This window comes from Hippocampus zosterae, chromosome 3 (genome assembly GCF_025434085.1).
Source record: "Hippocampus zosterae strain Florida chromosome 3, ASM2543408v3, whole genome shotgun sequence".
Classification (NCBI taxonomy): domain Eukaryota; kingdom Metazoa; phylum Chordata; class Actinopteri; order Syngnathiformes; family Syngnathidae; genus Hippocampus; species Hippocampus zosterae.
The window spans coordinates 26,257,053-26,275,842 of NC_067453.1; the positions used below are offsets into that span (position 1 = coordinate 26,257,053).

An 18,790-nucleotide genomic window follows, 5' to 3' on the forward strand; every position below is an offset into this window, starting at 1 on the left:
CTAAAATTAGCCACGAGGCAAGGGTGTGATTGACCGATCTCAAGGCTATTAGGTGATGCCTGCGTGGAAAATTTTAATATTCGGGAGAAATGGTGGTTTAAGTGCCTTTTGTGAGGCGGGAATTTGTGCGCAATTTTGCTAGTGGCTTGATGTTAATGTCAGGTGGGCCTTTTTAGTCGGAAAAGGCTGCCTAATCACAGGTTTGACATGTGCTGTCATTTTGGGTAATTCCAGTGTCTGCTTCAGCGTTTTAATGATTTTTATTGAAAGGAGACAGAACAAGTGTAGGGTTTTTTTTTTTTTGCGGTGCAAACTTGGAGCGGATAGTTTGTGTGTCAGTTGAATTTTAAAATGTAATTATATTATTGACTATAAAATAATAGTATACGTGAGACTAAGCGCTGAGAAGCAAACATCTTTAGCATGTCCAGGACTGGTTTGTCGTGGTGTTTCTTATGCAGAACCTTTGTCACGCACTGCTTAAATGATGGACATTCTTAAGGGCAATTCTGAAATCTTGGCAATGTGGTTGTTTTACATGGTGCATTGGGTGTTACGTTTTTGTTGTTGCGGTTTGTTTTGGGTTTTTTTTTAATTCAAGACCATTGCCGACTTAGTTTGCAACAGACACTTGTTAGCACAAAAACTTTCCACCAAACATTGTTGAGGGATAGATTATTGCAGCAGGAGTGTATTTTAGGTAGACGTGTATTATTTTGTTTCGTAAAAAAATGATAAATTGGAGAACAATATCCTGGATCCTTTATCTATCTACATTTTTGCAAAGGCCACATTTCTGAGTTAAGCTAGGTTTAAGTCTCTTTCTAAAAATGTTACCCAATTCAGATTTTCTGTTAGTGTCGGGATGAGGAATGTCTCTAACCTCTTATTTTAAGAATGTGGCTGTTTTGTTGTTATTGTGGTGAAGAATGAATGCATCACACAGAGAGACTTCTGCAATCAAGGTTCATCCAGAGTGAGACAGTCCCACCCGGCAATATCCTGCGCGCCAGTTGTGCTAACTTCTTTTCATCATCACCTTCATGAAACGAGACGAACGTGGTCTCGGGAGTTCACAACGTGCCGGCTGGCTGGCTGTGGACGAGGAAGCACGAGGCTGACCCTGACTCGGCACTTTTAAGGCCAAGCGGCCTTGCACTCGACAGCTCCCTGCTCGTCTCTTTGCACCGTGAACGCGTCGGAACGTTCGCGTCAGCCATCTTTTGGAATCAAAATGGCAAGGCGACCATTTTGTCGCGCCAGTTGCCGCAATGTAGAGTCATGATGTTTACACCTGCTACACAAAAAAAAAGTGCCACCGGAATGCTACCTCCTATTTATTATTTTAGCACAATGCCTTCATTTATTATATCTCTATCAGCTTAGTGATTAGAAAAAATTATGATGTGGCCCGTAACAAAAAATGAGTTTGACACACCCCGGATCTAAAGTATCGTGTCAAATCTTTGGGCTCAATGGACTCACTTATCTTATCTTTCGTAATATCTTCGGTATCTCACAGTGCATCCTGAAAAATAATGTTCCCATTTTTCAATCTCGCTTTTACCTTCTTGAATTTGCCACACCCTCAATCGATTGTGCAATCATTTTTTGTCTCTCTTTTTGGTCAATATTTCTTAAAAAGAAAAAAAATGCTTTGTATAAAAAGAAATGTATCATTTGTTATTCATTTTATTAGATAACATTCCGAGTATTTACTTGTAAATACTTATTTAATTTGTTTTTCTGGGTGCCTGCATGGCGAGCTTATTTTATTTACAGACTTTCTTGGAAATTAACCCGATTCTGATAGAGTGAACAAAACAGCAGCAGCTCTCTTGACTGCTATCAAATGGCTCTGTAAAAGGGGGGGGGGGGGGATTAATGTGGGGGTGTTTGGGTGATAAACTGGCACACAACCAAGCGCTAATGCCCCTTAAATGTCAGCGACTATGTATTGGGACGGGAGAAGAGAGCACATTCATATTTTAGTGAGGCGGGCGGGTGCACCCAGGGACACAAATGAAGGGGGTGGAGCCGTTTGGGTCGGATAGTCAGGCAGCACACATGTAAAATAAAAAGTGGGGAAAACGGAGCATACTTTTTTTTTTTTTTTTTTTAAATAAAAGCTGGTCGTCTCACTTGCTGCGTCTCCAGCTCGCTCAGCACACTGCTGTTTGGGGGTTGGTCGGGGAAGGGGTGGGGTCGGCTTGCCGGAAAGAGAGCGAGTGAGTGAGAGAGTGATTTTTTTTTTTTTGCAGCGGAGTGAAAGGCTGGCGGTCATGTGTGCAGGGCTCATGACAAAAGGCCCTTTTATGTGCTGCGTATGCAGATAGAGGAGGCTCCTTTGTGCACAGATGGAGATCCCATGCCTGGGTCTACCCACGGCCGCCGCCGAGGGTTGGCGAGTGGGGGGGGGGGTTGTTGAGTGCCATCACTGTGTCTGGTGGGGGCAGGGGGAGCAGACCAAGTTACCCTGCTGCTAGGCTCGCTGGGAGGAGGCGGCTGAGGAGGAAAAGGAGGCGGAGCTACACAAGCTTGCATGGCGCATGCACACGCCGCCGCCGCTTGGTAAGCAGGTGGAGCAAAGTCAAATATTAGTCACAAAAAAGGAATTGGGGGGGGGGGGGGGGTTGTGCTTTTCTTTGGACAGTATCAATGTGACGTATGAGCACACATGAATAAGAATCTTTCTCTCCTGAAAATGGCTTTGAATATTTTTGTCTATTTTTCCAGCAACTAATTCGCCTTCTTAGCCGTTTCACACAATCAACGTTGCTCAAAAACTGTCTCCTTCCAGCAAATGAGTGCATTTTTTTAAGGAAATGGTTGAATATTCGATGCAACTGCAATTCAAAACTTGGGATGCACTGTTACAGACACAAGAATAATGAAACTGCTCCGATACCAGAACATCGATACCGCTTCACCCAATTAACAACATGCCTTCCGAGGACAAGCCTCTTCGGCAAGTTCACACAGATGATATCATTGTTTGCAGACAGCAAATTATGCTTTACAAAAAGGATCATGAACTCTGCTAGTGCGGCTACAGTATCCAAGTAGGCATCAAGTTTTTTGAGGCCCGTTGCCGGCTCCAGAGTTGCAGCGCAGTGGCTACTTGGTTGATCCTGCAGGTTCTCCATCTTTCTTATGTCAAAGATAATTATATAAATGAAAAGTCAAGTCAAGTCAAGTCAACAGTATTTATAGAGCACTTTCAAACAGCCATCGCTGCATACAAAGTGCTGTACATGGAGCGATTTAACATATACAATAAACAGTAAGACGAATCAGTAATAAGTAATAAGTAATAAGTAATAAGGCGGTAGAAAGCACCAAGCAGTAAAACCAATAGCAAATCTAAGTCATGCTGAGTCAAACGCCAAAGAATACAAGTGAGTTTTGAGGAGGGATTTAAAGATGGGCAGCGAGGAGGCTTGCCGAATGTTCAGTGGGAGGTCATTCCAGAGAGATGGACCAGCAACAGAAAAGGCTCGATCCCCTCTGAGCCTCAGTTTAGTTCTTGGTACGTCTAGCAAAGACTGGTCCACAGACCTGAGGCGCCGGGCAGGGGTGTAGGGGCGTATGAGCTCAGAGAGGTAAGGTGGCGCGAGATTATTCAGAGATTTGAAAACAAAGAGGAGGATCTTAAAAATAATTCTAAAATGAATGGGGAGCCAGTGAAGGGATGCCAAAGTAGGAGTTATATGCTCCCTCTTACGAGTACCAGTCAAGAGGCGAGCAGCGGCATTCTGTACCAGCTGAAGGCGCTTGATGGAGGACTGGCTGACTCCAAAGTACAGGGCGTTGCAGTAATCGAGCCGGGATGTGACAAAGGCATGAATTACTGTCTCAAAGTGTTCATGTGAGAGGAAAAGATAACGATTACATTTGGTACGGACAGATTTCTTTTTTTTTTGTGGTTTTGAACAATAACAAAAAAATAGTATCAGTGAGTACTCAACTGACAGTACTTGAACCTGACTTGTGGTCTGGGGGAGCGGGGGTCGTTTTGGCTCATCCTGGTGTTTTTGTAGACTGTCATACAGGAAGGTGTAAAAAAATTAATAAATACAAATTCCAAAGAAGGGCAGCCCGGTAGTCCAGTGGTTAGCACGTCGGCTTCACAGTGCAGAGTTAGCGGGTTTGAATCCAGCTCCGGCCTCCCTGTGTGGAGTTTGCATGTTCTCCCCGGGCCTGTGTGGGTTTTCTCCGGGTGCTCCGGTTTGCTCCCACATTCCAAAAAACATGCGTGGCTGGCTGATTGAACACTCCAAATTGTCCCTAGGTGTAAGTGTGAGTGCGAATGGTTGTTCGTTTCTGTGTGCCCTGCGATTGGCTGGCAACCGATTCAGGGTGTCCCCCGCCTACTGCCCAGAGACGGCTGGGATGGGCTCCAGCACCCCCGCGACCCTAGTGAGGATCAAGCGGTACGGAAGATGAGATGAGATGAGAGAAATTCCAAATATTGGTTTTTTTTTGTTTTCAGTGAAAACATGAACACGAATGCGCTCAAAATCTGCCAAGTGAAGTATTTATCAGCGCGGGAGATCTTACAAAATCAAACTGCCAATATACTGTATATGTCCCAATATATGTGCGTGCACGCACACACACACACACACACACACACAAGCATTGAGCTCGGACTTGTCTTGATAAATATAATAAATAAATAAATGTGTGTTCAATTACATCACAGTTAGCCGGAACAGAGGCTCCAACTGCAAAGACAGAGACAACGATTCAGAGTCGCACCTGCAAAGGATTTCGACTGCCCACATGCAGTTCAGCGGCATGTTCTCAGCAAACGCACCAGGCGAGAACTTGCAAACGCCGACTTGGTTTTTGACCCGGTCATAAACTCGGCTGGATTTTATGAGCCTTTCTGTTGGTCCAGATTCTTGTCAGAACATGATTCATGTTGCATCTTGGGAGAATCCGTTTGCCTTCCTGCAACATTTGGATTCATCGTTTTAGGACATGAAAGTGATCAGTGAGGACGGCGTCGCAATTTGGTGGTGATGTGGCGACGGGTAACATCACGGCTTCATCAATGTTGCAACAAGGCTGCTCTCATTGGATTATTAGGAGGAGTCCTAAAAAATTTAAAAAATGGCCAATAAGGGTACATTAAATGTACCCCCACGCCTCTAAAAACCGAACAAAGTTAAGTGCAATTAATATCTAGATATATTTTTTCAATATACTTTTAGTCATGAAGCTGGAACAGAAAGCCAGCCGTTTTGTGCCGTCTTACAACGCTATAGTAATTTGCTACGCAAGAAACCACCGCGCCCAAAGAATAACAATCAAGAGACATGAGGTGTGCCTTCCGAGGTGTCAATCATTTGTTGAGCCCTAACAAGCACCCTGCTGTGGCATTTTATGGTAGAAAAAATAAATAAATTCTAACTGACGAGATGTTGTTGTTATGCTAATAATCCGTTTTGCTCTTATGTATGTATTATCTTGTAGATCAAATCTGAGAAACAGAGATGGCAGATTTTTCTTTTTTTTCCCCAGTTATTATTGTTAGACATTTACGTAGCATTTTTTGTGCAACATGTTTTAATTGAATTGTTTGCCCATACTTAAGCAGCGGTAATATTGTACAAGGTTATCGTGTATTGGATCATTATTAAATCTCTTTCTCAGGTTAAAAGAACGAAAAAAAAAAACGCACTAAAAGACATTTTCCCGGCATGCTTTGCATCTCCTGCGACGTCATCTTGCGTGATCTCTAATGCGTGCGTGCGTGCGTCGTCCTTTCATTCTCTTGGAATATCTCGTGTGAGCTGTTTTCATGGCCTTTCGGCTGATGCACTCTTTCATTTTACCCAAATTAAAATGCCCTCTTGAGCACGTCTTATGAGTTTGTTTTTTTCCTCTCCACCCTTTCTTCATGCATGGCTATAATTTGAACGCTGCGGCGGCGAGCCGGCCGCTTCCAAACTTCCCAACATTGGTCAGCGCTGACATCATAACGCGTGATATCAAACCGCTTCTTTTATCACGCCGCCGCATACTTTGAATCAAGCCGGAGCCCAATAAAAGACCCGCCTTCAATCGTGCCGCCCTCAGTTCCACTGAAACAAGATGCGTCATCAAAGCTTTCATACTGGCCTCAAATCGCGGCAGAATTTTCGATGATGCGCGATTAAACAAGCTTCATGTCGTGGTAACAAAAGGTGGACAATGTTTACGAGGGCGGGAAGCAGCATCTGCTGGACACCTGGAAGATTGCAAGATGTGAACAACCTTGGCTGGTCCCCATCCACCGAGAGGGGTTGGGGGGGGGGGGGGGTAAGGCGGACCCTCAGCGGGATCCGACCCGCAGCAGCCCGAAGCGCGGGAGCCATGTGGCGCCCTCAACCTGATCGCTGCTTAAATCAAAGGCCACATAAATAAAAGTCAACCTGGAGTGCAATAAACATGTCGCCACCTAAGTGCTCGGATGGACAACGCCAAAATGTGGATCGTATTCTTTTGACTTGTTTTGAATGACACGGCCAGCGTCGGGGGCTGTTTCAATTTTGCCAACACTTTTGGGTGATTCTCATGATGTCGTCCTCGTTCACGCGTCAATGAAAAGCGTTCAATTTTAAGGTAGTTTCAATTGTTTTGTTTTTTTAAGTCTATCACCTTGGGAGTGGTGGTGAGCGCACGCGTCCGAGGTCATGAGAGCAAAATTTGAATTCAGTTGTCACTGTGCAAAATGTTTATGAATGTGGAAGGATTTGCCTGGTGCTACTCGGGAGAGCTGACGATTTTTTTATGAGGTGCAAATTTGAGGACCGCCGCGCCCTTTTTCGGACGGGAATTTCTCCATTGTGAGACAAGGAAACGGTTGTCTTATTAGACGGTGTAGGTGTACCTAATGTTGTGTCCTGTGCGCATTGATGTCTATATGTGAAAAATATCGATGTTATTTGAGCTTTCGGCCACAAAAACATCACAGTGTCAGTTTCTCAATATTCACACAAAAAAGGGTGTGTTTAGAAGGGAAGGGGGGGGAAAAAAGTGGCTGGCATACTGTGCTGCTTTTATTAATGAGCACTAATCGCCGGGAGTGAAGCGGCTCAACAAAGGGAGAGACGCTGAAACCAAAGCAATTATGCAGCACAGGTCTGAGCCCTTACACAGCACTTAAAGGACTTTTTAAAAGGCCACCTGGGCACAATGTGCTCAACTTTTTTTTTTTTCGGGTGCCCCCCTTTTTTTTTCTCTCTCCCCAACAGTCGCCAGGGCACGGACCCGATTGTTAAGAAGCAGGGAAAGTAATCCCTGGAGTCTGGCCACTAAACCTGCTCTGTCCCAGTAACCATGGCAGCAGACAGGTAGTGTCTGGGTCACGGTGGTAGTCAAGGCCCTCGGACCCCTTTTGCTTCATTATGCAAAAAAAAAAATAATAAATAATAAAAGGTAACGGCGTAAATCGAAATTGGCAGGTGAATATTGTTGGGACACAAGCCAACTGGGTGTTCCGTGTCGAGAACAGCGCCGCTGGATACGCAGCAACCGAAACACCATCTGCAGCTGGTAAACGCAGGCGCTGACTGGCAGGTAGATTGGACAAGAGACAAGAAATATTGATTGATATCATTTGAAAGAAAATGGGGAATGATGATCAATTAAGTATGGAAAAAAAAGGGGGGGGGGAAATCTGGGGATTTTTTTTTCTTTTTGGGGGTATTACAGCTGCTTTATTGTGTCTAAAATGTGCCCGGTATTACAGAAAGGTACATTGACACAACCGCCCCACCCCAAAAAAGAACCCCCCCCCCCCAAAAGATACAATACGTACGTTTCCAATCTGAAATACTTTTACCTTATTCGAATGCATTCCTTTTTCTAATAAAAGTACAGTTTTCCAAAGCAACTGCCAAAAAGTGCGCTCGTGTGTCCGCCCTTTGTGCGGGGGCTCGGGGGGGGGGCACATGATCTCGCTTGGCCTTTTCTTCATTCGCCGGCGCTCCCTCGCCCTCCAGTTGCTATGAGACACTGAAGCCCGAGCCAAGGCCTCCGCCATTCATTATGGCAGGAACAAAAGCCAAAGGCGCCGGACAAAGCAGGGCAGACCGACTCCAACCAGCTCCCACTTAACACGCACGTCACACCACCGAGTGCTCCACTGACATACAAATGGCCAATTAAAGCTCTCCCTTCTCTCTGGCGTTCTTTCTCAAGATCAGCAAGACGTGCAAGATTCAACAGGTTGAAATAAAAGTTGGAAAGTGTTCAGGCATCGTACAGAAACATGATAGAGAAAAGTTAGCTTCAATAGCTATATACTATAGTCAAGTGGCATTTATGCTAACGTTCAAAATTAATTTCAGGTCACAGGACAGCGATTGAGACTTTAGCTCTCCCGCTCATGGGTGAGATATCGTCATTAAAATTACATAAGCGCACATACTTTCGGCCTTCCCATTGTCTGAACGGGGATCTAAGTGACGATGATCTTCGATGAACTGCTGATCTTCCCTTTGTACTCTGATGTCGGCAGCCATGTCGGCATCGGACACGATCCGTTTTTAATTCCCACACCCTGGTCAACAAAGGTCAAAAAGACAAAGTATGTGTGAACTATTCCAATTTTTTGCCTACAAGTTACATTGACAAAAAAAAAATAATCATGACTTGTTTTAAATACTTCAATACAAACATCTGTAAATTATCCGAAAAAAAATTATCTAGTTGAGTTGCACAATGTCGCCCTGATTCAGCGTGTTAGGCATTGGTGGGGATTAGGCAGTGCTAATTATATTTTGTCTTAAATTGCACTTCTCCAGGATTTTCCATTTTCCATTCTTTCAAAAATGAAATGGCCGCAAAGTTGCACTTGTTAAATGACTCACTGAAAAGTCACATTAATTATTACTTTGCGTGAGAGACATCTTTTTGCTATCTGCCCACCCCTCCAAACAAATCTTAATCCTCCCATCTCATGTATTTAAAAAAAAATAAAAAAAATAAATAAACGGGCAAAAACTAATTCACAGAGAAACGCGCAACAATCACATTTCAAGGAACACAGCGGACGGGGGCACACAGCGGACGGGGGCAATCGGTCCACGACGCAGGCGAGTTTGGACGAATGAGTAAAGTGAGCGGCCAGCTGCTGACTGCAACAGTCCAACGTGGCCTGGTCCAAACCTCCACGCAGGCCACACCCCTCGATACTTTCTGTGTTTTTTGTCTTGGGAAGGGATGGTGAAAAGGGGGGGCAGATGAATTAAAAGTGGGCAGGCTACGAGATTAGCCTCCCTCCCTTTTGTCCTCATCCACACTTCTTTTCACTGCGCTGCAGACTTTTTGTTCTACAATCGACATGAGGAGCGCACACCTCAAACATTCTTTTATTTGAGGCCAAAAAAAAATAAAAATGTTGCTGCGCAACTTGGGGGCAGGGGGCGGGCAAATTATATTTTTTCAAAAGTAAAAACAAGCTGAGCCAAGAAAGTAGAAAGCCAAAATTTGAACTTACGGATATGAAATATGAGAGGCCAAAATTGTGATGTGCGATTGGTTGGTGACTCGTCAACGGGTGAACTCACAGTCATTGATTTTGACACAGAACATAGCAAACTACATTCTGAAGCGCTACTCTGCGTCATGATCCTGTCCCGTTTGTTTTTTCAGTGTCCGGCGGGATGCGGAGGGCGTTCCCTCCAGAGCGGCACCTGTGCTCATCATCTCGTTATCCAGCTGCTTTAATCAGCCTCTGCCATGCCATCAACTGTCTGTCGGTTTATTCAGCCTTGCTCACGACTCTTGTCTCAAGTGCCTGACCATTCAGGATGTTTATTTATTTATTGCCCCGATAGCTTCTCATCCCATGTTTGAATTCAGATTTTTTTTCATGTAAGTAGCTTATTTCTCGTTTATTATTCTCTGGATTTCCTTGTCGTTTTAGCGACAAGCAAATCACGTTGATCTTGTTTTTTGCCTTTTGCAAGCGTTTTTGGTTTGTTTCGCTTTTTCCTGGTTCTTTGTTACCGCCGTCTTTCGTTGTACTTTGCTGGTCCTGAGTTTTGGAAATAGAACATTGTCATCAGATAATTATCCGTGTCTACGCTTGCGGAATCCCAATTCTGTCCGCAGGTTTCCGGATACCTGACAATCTGGGTTCATGTAAAAAAAATTTTAAGTGTAATTAGAGTCACCTAGCAAGCTAATCATCTCTTTTGACCATGAAGCTGGATGTGGACATTTTGTTAAGTGTTGTTAAGTCCAGCGGGGGCGGGCGTTGTTACGCCAACATGGCCAGCTTCTTTCTCTGGAATTCCCAGCTAAACAGGAAGCTGCGAGTTGACGAGATTGGTTTCATTTGCTTTTTCAGGCCGAGCTGGACGGGTAGCGGCCTTTCTGCCTCCCCGTCGTATAGGATCCCCCGAGTGTTCTTGGCCAGCGAGACACGAAGAACTGCAAGTTCAGCCAAAGCAGACAATAAGGCAGAATGGAGCAACATGCCAAATTGCTGGGGCAATTCAATCCAGAGGCTCATTTTTCCAAAATGATTCATGCTGGAAGGGAGAGCGCTATCCTTGTCCTGAGATGAACTCGTTGAGCTCTCAGTCAGCATTTCCAAGGAAGCGATTGGGGAGGGAAGGGGTGGGGTGGGGTAGGGTAGGGACACGCGAGCATGCACGCGCCCGGACCCAATCGCGCACACAACCGCACTTCCTTCTCTGCGGATTCTTTGCTCAAACTGTGGATTTAGGTCATGGATGCAAAATCCCCCGAACATGTCATCGCAAACACACGTGCACTGTTTTAATAAGACATCGTCAAAGTCGTACAAGAGCGCAAATGTGGACGCTGTGGAAAACAAAACAAAAAAAAAACGAATAAGAACACTGGAGAGGAGAGTGGTGTGGGAGGCGAGGTTGCCGTGTTAAATGCTGTGCGCCCTTACGTGACTGTGGGACCAACAGCATTTTATAGTTCACAGGGGGGAGGGCAAAGTTATAGCTTCTTATGACATCAAACAATAATCATGGGAAATTTTAATAAGGCCCATGAAAAAATAATTATTGGCTTCTTGCATTTATCCATGGTTGTTTCCCACCAGAGCGCTGAGAATTAATACTGCATGAACAATATTAGGACCACAACTACCCTCGTTTGGTTATCCTTCAAAAAAAAAAATACTATACCAATACTTGTATTCACTCTTTTGTGTCCTGACGAGTACAGATATACAAAATGTCAGTTAACACAAAGACAAAAAACTTTTTTTCCTGATGCGGAATTGACAAACTCCCACAGAATAGCGCCACCTACTGCCCAGGAGGACTTACTCTTTGCTTTAAGGATCGGTAGATAAGATTAGATCACCTTTATTTGTCCCACACTGGGGAAATTTGCAGTCTACAGCAGCAAAAAAATGGCGTGGGGGGGATTCGACAGATTCCTGCGCGATACTGATATCCAGTATCAGTACTTGCTCATCCTTATGAAACAAAACAAAAAACGTTCTTTTTTTTTTTAATCTTAAATTATTTTCAGAGCACTGTAAAGCGGTGTTCGCGCGGCACCTAGCAGGGCGCAGCATGCGGTCATAAATCCCATTCTTGTGTGTGTATGTGGTGAGAGGCGCAGGACAGGGAATGGCGTGTTGTTGGGTGGTGAGGACGACGAGGCGCCTCAAATTGGAAAATGTTCTATTTGAGGGCCGCGTGACATCAGACATGCACCTCCTATAGGAGAGTAGCTGGCAACGTCATTAAGGGCCATTTACAGACTTATTTACAGGTTGTGGCATGATTATACGATCCAAGTTATAGCCGAGCCTTTCGTTTTTGTCTGCTGCTCATTTACTACAAAATGAACCAAGTCACGGCTTTCCTTTTGCAAACAATGAAAGATACATCCCCCCTTTGACACCGAGCGAGCGCAGTGCGAAAAGGGCGCAGCTACACGGCTAAATGACGTCACGCACTGTGCCCAGTTTGGCAACTACTTTTCATGAGTGACCAATCAGAAATACCACACACACACACACACACACACACACACACACACACAGAGTTGAGTAGCGTTTCCTTGAATTTTCGTTGCAGTTTCACAGCTGTCCAAAACCTGAGAGCGTAACGAGTTACACAATGGAGACAAATGACAAAAAAATATTCAAACTCACCTTTCTGTCAAAATAGAACAAGTCATTGAATACAGATTTGGGACACAAATAGTTTTTTTACTTTAGCACAGACGTCATTTTCAGCATAATTACGTCCCAACACAATCTGTATTAATAAGCCTTATTAGATGATGAAACGCAGAGGAGAGGCGAAACCTTTTTCCAAGACTAACACAGCAGTCCAAGTTGTGATCAATTCAGCCATATCTAAGAACGACTTGGTTCTTTTGTATCAAAAGAACCATAAAACTGCCTTAAAGGAGTCATTTTAGCTTAATGCTAATGCACAATGCAAAATGCCACAGGCGGCTAACGAATAGCGTTGGCGTCACAGCCGTGCAGAAAAACAACAATCATGTTACGTTCTTTATCCTTTGCGAAAAGGACTTTGAGTTAATTGCGGAGTCAGTTGTTCAATACAAATACATGTGCTTTTGTCGGTAGTAAGCAGCAGATGCAGCAACACCATATCCAGTGAATAAAAGCAACAACAACAACAAAATAATAATAATGTTACAAAACCTGTTCAGAGACTACAGTGCACACTGACTTATAAATTATGCTTCTCAATAAGACCACTAGGGGCCACAGTTTTTCCTTTATAGCGAGTTGGTTTATATGTGCAATGGTCAATCGCCTAATGTGCAGAGCGAAGAGTCGCTGTCTGAATATTATTTTCACAACTGTCCAGTTTAGTCAGTTTTGCAGCGGCCCTCAAGAAAGACTCCCATCCAGGCTGCCCTCAAAAGAAAACTACTACACACAAGTTTTGAAACGACCCGTAGTGCACTGAAAAATAATTTTTTCTCCATTTTTTAAAAAATAAAATGAAAAACATGGTGCTCCATACGGCGCAGTTTGTAGTTCCATGGCGCAAACAGCAAGGTGACATAGCAGCATCCAAGCCGCTATTTTAGTCAACAAACAAAAGTAGTAAGGGCTGCACAGCACAAATGCACACAAAAGGGTAAAAGTCGAGATCCGGTAAGCGCAAGAGATCAGAAACATGCACAATGAAAAGCAAAGAAATAATGACATACAAAACTTGAACCTGATCTTCCATGTGAATTATATATATATATATATATATATATATAGCTTTGTTACAGCTGCTGTGAAAGCGCTATATGAATTAGGATGTATTGTGTGAGTGTAAATATACATATACAGCGTGTATATATATATATATATATATATATATATATATATATATATATATATATATATATATATCATACATATATAGTATATATATATATACACACACACACACACACACACACACACACACACACACACATATATACATATATATGCACATATATACATATATTTGCCAGTGGGGACAATTTTGGCCGTTGTGATCTCAAGTTACACAGAACTTTTGAGCGCTACTAATTAATGACTACAAACAAATATGGCATCGATGTAAGAAAATATCAAAACTAGCAAACATGAGGTCGGGAAACTAGCATTCACTTGACAATTTTAATCAAAGCAATTTTGATAACCTCAGTCAAATGAATCACAAACAGGTAACAAGAAAATGGTCAGCAACGGCGACACAGCTCTACCAAACAGCCAAAGTCAAACTTATGTTTCACCTTTTAGTTTTAAAATGTCGGGGTTTTTTTACATGAAAAATGCGACTCACCAGCGTGTGCTCTTGTCCACCACTCAAAAGAAAGACGCAGCAATTGGCAGCCTGACCAAAATAAGGAACCGCTGCAGGAACTTACGTACTCATCATCACAGCAAGATTTAACTCTCCAAATGAAAGCGTTTTATCTCTTATCTCTTGTCCTCAATGGCCCCCTCGGACGTTTGTGACGCGAGCATAAGCGTCGATCGCCATGTTTTTTGTTTTTTTTTAGGGCCCGAGAGCCAACCACTGCAAGGTGTCTTTGGAAGAATTCTTCTTCGTGTTAGTATTATAATTATAATTATAATTATTATTATTATTATTAAATGCTGATGAATTGCACTTTTGAACGAACCATTTTCCACACTCGTCGGCCCGGTGAAAATGTTAATATTTTGAAGTTACATATTGACAGAGAAAAAAAGACTCTCTAGCGCTCCATGCGGTGGCAAAAACAATATCCAATACAGGAAAAAAAAGCGTTTTCAAAATACTTTATGATGGGGGAGGTGCAGCAAATTTTGCAGTTCATATTTCCTTTGCCAAGTTTACCACGAAAGCAGAATAACATGTTTAATAACATCACGCCCCCCCCAAAAAAATCTAAAACTTGAATAGGAATAGATGCATTGACCCATATCTTCTAAGATTTGATGAGAGTCCAGGCCTGAAGATTAACTTAGTTGTCATCATAATGGTTGTGCCGCCTTCTCGCAAAAGAAAACACCACACCGACCTCAAATGTGCTTGGAAGAGTGTTTTACTCTAAATGATGGTGAAGTGCAAAGTTTGTGTGTGTGTGTGTGTGGGGAGGGGGGGGGGGGGGGGGTTCTGGTCATGGCATTGTGCCGTTCACCCCAAAAAAAAAAAATGCAGATTTCGAAGTTCTAAACATGGACAAAAACTCATGACACTTTGCACACACAGGCCTGGCCAAATAATTAATATTTTATTAGTTTATTGTGTGGTTTAAATTTTATTCTTGCAGTTGCCACGTGATGCTTCCAAGACTAACAGGTGCATGTTTCTGTGCAAATGTGGTGGTGAGACAAACAGTTCTTTCAAGCTCCCTTTTGAAGACCACTGTCCCATAAAAACCTTGATGGCAGGAACAGTTTCCAGATTTTTGAACATTTTGGGCGATTTTATTCCCTTTAGGCAAGGCAATTTGGCAACGTGGCCTGCAAAGCGCTTTTGGGATTGGAAGAGGAAAATGAGAGATGCTTTTTTAAAAAAAAAAGTGTTTTTCAGATCATAAATTCCAATGAGCCTCCAAAGCTCTTCATCCAGTAAAACAGCAGGACATCAAATCCTTCATTCGTTTGCAGACGTTTTTGAATGTTTCCCATGTTTAGAAATCCTAATGTCATTCCCGAACCTTTCACTTGTATAACTTCCACAAATTCTGCCATTAGAAAAATAATAATGCTCAATTTGGGAGTGAATTTGAATAAAGATTTTTTAATGTATTTATTTATGTATTTATTTTTTGTGGTTGTAGTTTTTGGTGGACCAAACCTGAAGCATTCAAATGCAAAAGCAGACATCTCCATTCTATGTGTGTGTGTGTGTGTGTGTGTGTGTGTTTGTGTTCTAGTTCCAGGATAAAGTTATTAATGATTGTATTTAGGAAATTTAAAAGAATTGTCCAACTGCTCAGAATTTCACCCCCCCCCCCCCCCCCCCCCCCCCCCCGCAGTAAATATGACCCAATTTCATGACTGATTATCTTTGTGTTGACTCAAAATAGAAAAAAACATTGGCTTCTACTTTGGAAAACGTGGATCAACATTTTTGCCCATTTTGCACAATCATGAACACGTGAAATGCAGAATATTTCACTGAACCGTGCACATATTAATAGAACCTTATGAGAGAGAATTTCAAATTTATAGTCCAATCAGTGTTGAACAGGCAAGAACATTTGTTGGAATGACATTATGAGGCTGCAAAAAAAAAAAGGAACTACAGACATATTGAGTATTCAGCAATATCTGTCAAAGCAGAGTGGTGAGGGGGGGAAAAAATCCTGTCAGATTGACATCCTGCTGCTCATTTCAATAGAGAATCATCATCACTCAAATATCTTGACTCGAGATACAATATTTATTATCTGCGCAGCACATTTTTAAGGCTGGCCTGTTCTTCCCATCAGCCACGTTTTTGTCGATGGGGATTTTTGTCAGAACAGAAACATTGTTAATCTCAGTAGTCACGCACCATGTGTCCCTCCATGGTCCAATTTAATCAATCTGCAATTCATAAAAGATGGGAGGAGGCTAATGGGGGGGGGGGGGCTGAATTGCCTCAGGGATACTTTTTTAAATGCCAGCATAAAATAACTGCATTCAACGTTGCACCTGTTGCTTGCTCACGTTCTTGCCGTCCCGCCAAAACGTTCTTCATTGTTCTACCCGGCAACATGTATTCCTGCGTATTTTCAGGCTTGTGCTCCCCCCGCTATTAATATAAGCGCCAAAGCTGACTCCTGTTTCAGCCCACAATATGAAAATGTGCCATTGCGCTGCTGACGGCCCGGCGGCGCAAACAGCCTAACCTCGCTGACCCCGTGGGCCGCACGGGGACAAGGCTAATGGGGTTAGCTGTGCGTGCGGAGTCAACTGACGCTTGTGATGCGTCCTCTCCAGATTGTAGAGTGCGTCGCTTCTAGGCTGTGCACTTCATGTGACAAAAATGAAAAATAAAAAAAGCAGTAAGAGGAGCGAGGATTACTGCGGGAAAGGGGTGAATGAGTTGACTTAGCTCAGGGCACGATGAAAGCACCGCATGCTTGGAAATTTGGAAACGTTTGCTCCTGGCAATGACAAGAACAGCCCGCTGATTGGTGTGTAATCGGATCCAGGGGCAGAGCTAGTCTTTTATCCTTGAGGGCAGCATTGGGTGCCCACCACTGTGCCTAACGTGACAAACGTTGCTGTGACGAGGCCGTGTTGCAGGCAAACGAAGAGGTGATCATGTTTGAAATGCCACAAACAAAAATGATCACAAAATAGTATTGCCAGCAATGCAGTTTTGGAGTTTTTGAACGATCTTGGGGCTGAACTTGAAGCCAGTCATGTAGAACAAAATTCACTTCAACTCAGCATTTCTTCGTGTCCGGATCATTTTCGGGGGTGTTTGTTTTGTGCAAAGTTTTAAACTCGGTGTGACACAGGAGGGGCAGATACATCTAATTATCACACACTCAGTAATAACGTGGCTTTTATGCAGTTGCTAGCTTTCCCAAAATGACCATCTTGATTTTTTTTTCCTCCTCTAACTCATTAAAAATACATGTTCATTTGCCTCTCCCATTAGCACTACCAATAGCATGACATTCAACTTCATTTTAGTGCGTGCAGTGCTCAACCAAATGTTCCATGGTAAAAGAAAACCAAGTGCAACAAAAATTCCTCTTTGAAATTTGGCAATCAACTGCCAGAAAAGCTAACAAAAACGACAGTCGCCAAAAAAGAAAAAAAAATGTCAAAGCTTGAAGAACGACATTTATTTGTTACCTTAGCTACATTTCTGATGCTAATTTTCCTCGTGGTTTTTATTTATTTTTAAAAAATGGTGGTGAGTGACTTTGGCGATACAACGCAAACAATGAAAACAAGCAGTTGCTCCTCTTGTTTGCGTCTGGCAACAGTGCAAGCTTCCACTTTGCATCCTGTTTGACATTCCGTTTCATGTCACAATCACGAGTCCTTGGCTCGAATTAACTCTTTGTTCACCACAGAAATTATAATATGCGACTGTAAATATTGAACACATTTAATATTGAGGACCGTCATTCCCAAACTTTAAAAAAAAAAGTTTTCTGACGCTTGTATTGTGTTTTATATGCAACGTTTTGCTGCCTCTTGACCAGGACTCCCTTGAAAATGAGATTTTTAAATCTTTAAGGGACATTCCGGGTTCAAAATAAATAAATAAACAACCACAAAAAGAACTTGCAAACTCCACACGGCCCGCGTCAACGCTATAGATTGCTCATGATCGAGGCACGATTCTATCTTTTCATTTAATTTTTACTGTCAATCCAAAATTCAGTTTCCCCAGACAAAGGTGTACAAGTCCAAAATTCTGAGCGCGCAAGAGTTCATTGGGTTTATCGTCACAACAACAATTGCGCGCCGCACCCTGAATGCACGCACACAGTCTCCTCCTGTTCGAGTCCTCGGCCTTCAGACAATGACTTCTCTCATCCAGTCTGATCTCGAGTTCAGACACAACACGCTTAGAAATGCAAAACGGCTCCGCGCTTAAATGAAGGATCACGGCTTCTGCTTGAACCATGTGAACTCTGAAGACTTACCTCTGAGCTGTTTTCCTTGAATGCTCCCCTGACCCCCGAGACTCGTCTAGAGGTTCTTTGAAGGGAAAGTCGTGCTTATTTGTCAACAGAACGCTTTGAAGATGTTCTCCACACTTCCAGACAGCCTCCTGTAACACAATGAAAGCCTTCTAACTGCTGGGTGCACCCTTCCGTGTGTGTGTGTGTGTGAGTGTGAGTGTGTGTGTGTGTGTTTTAGTGCGAAATAGCAACAGACAACACTGATCTTATATGCAGTGAACATTGGGAAGGACACAAGTCTCATCGGGGGTGCTCAAATAGTCTCGGCTAGTGCCCCCCCCCCCCACCCCCATTTTGCCAGTGTCACAAAAAGTTTTTATGCCAACACTGACTGCTATTTGGAACTGTTCATAACTCCCTTCGCCAGTTCTCAAGGAAGGGCCGAGAAAACCAGCCCCAAAGCATGTTGCATCCCGCGACACCGCCGTGCTTCACTGTCATGGATTTTTTTTTTTTTTTAATCACATCATCACATAGAGATGAAATGACGTTTATTTTGGACCGGACAAGCTGAGTGTCACCGGCTGAGAATCCTGAAAGGCCCAAACACCCGCTATGAAATCCAACAAATTGGCAGCAGATCTCAAACTCCCGACGCTGACTTTCTCACATTTGAACTCCAAAGTCAAATATCTTAATT

General features: G+C 43.2%; 1 long non-coding RNA gene across 3 annotated transcripts in view; it reads right to left on the reverse strand.

Annotated features, from left to right (window-relative positions):
- LOC127597630 (uncharacterized) overlaps positions 1-18,790 on the reverse strand; it is a 146,098-nt gene that overhangs the window by 25,441 nt on the left and 101,867 nt on the right. The window lies entirely within an intron of this gene.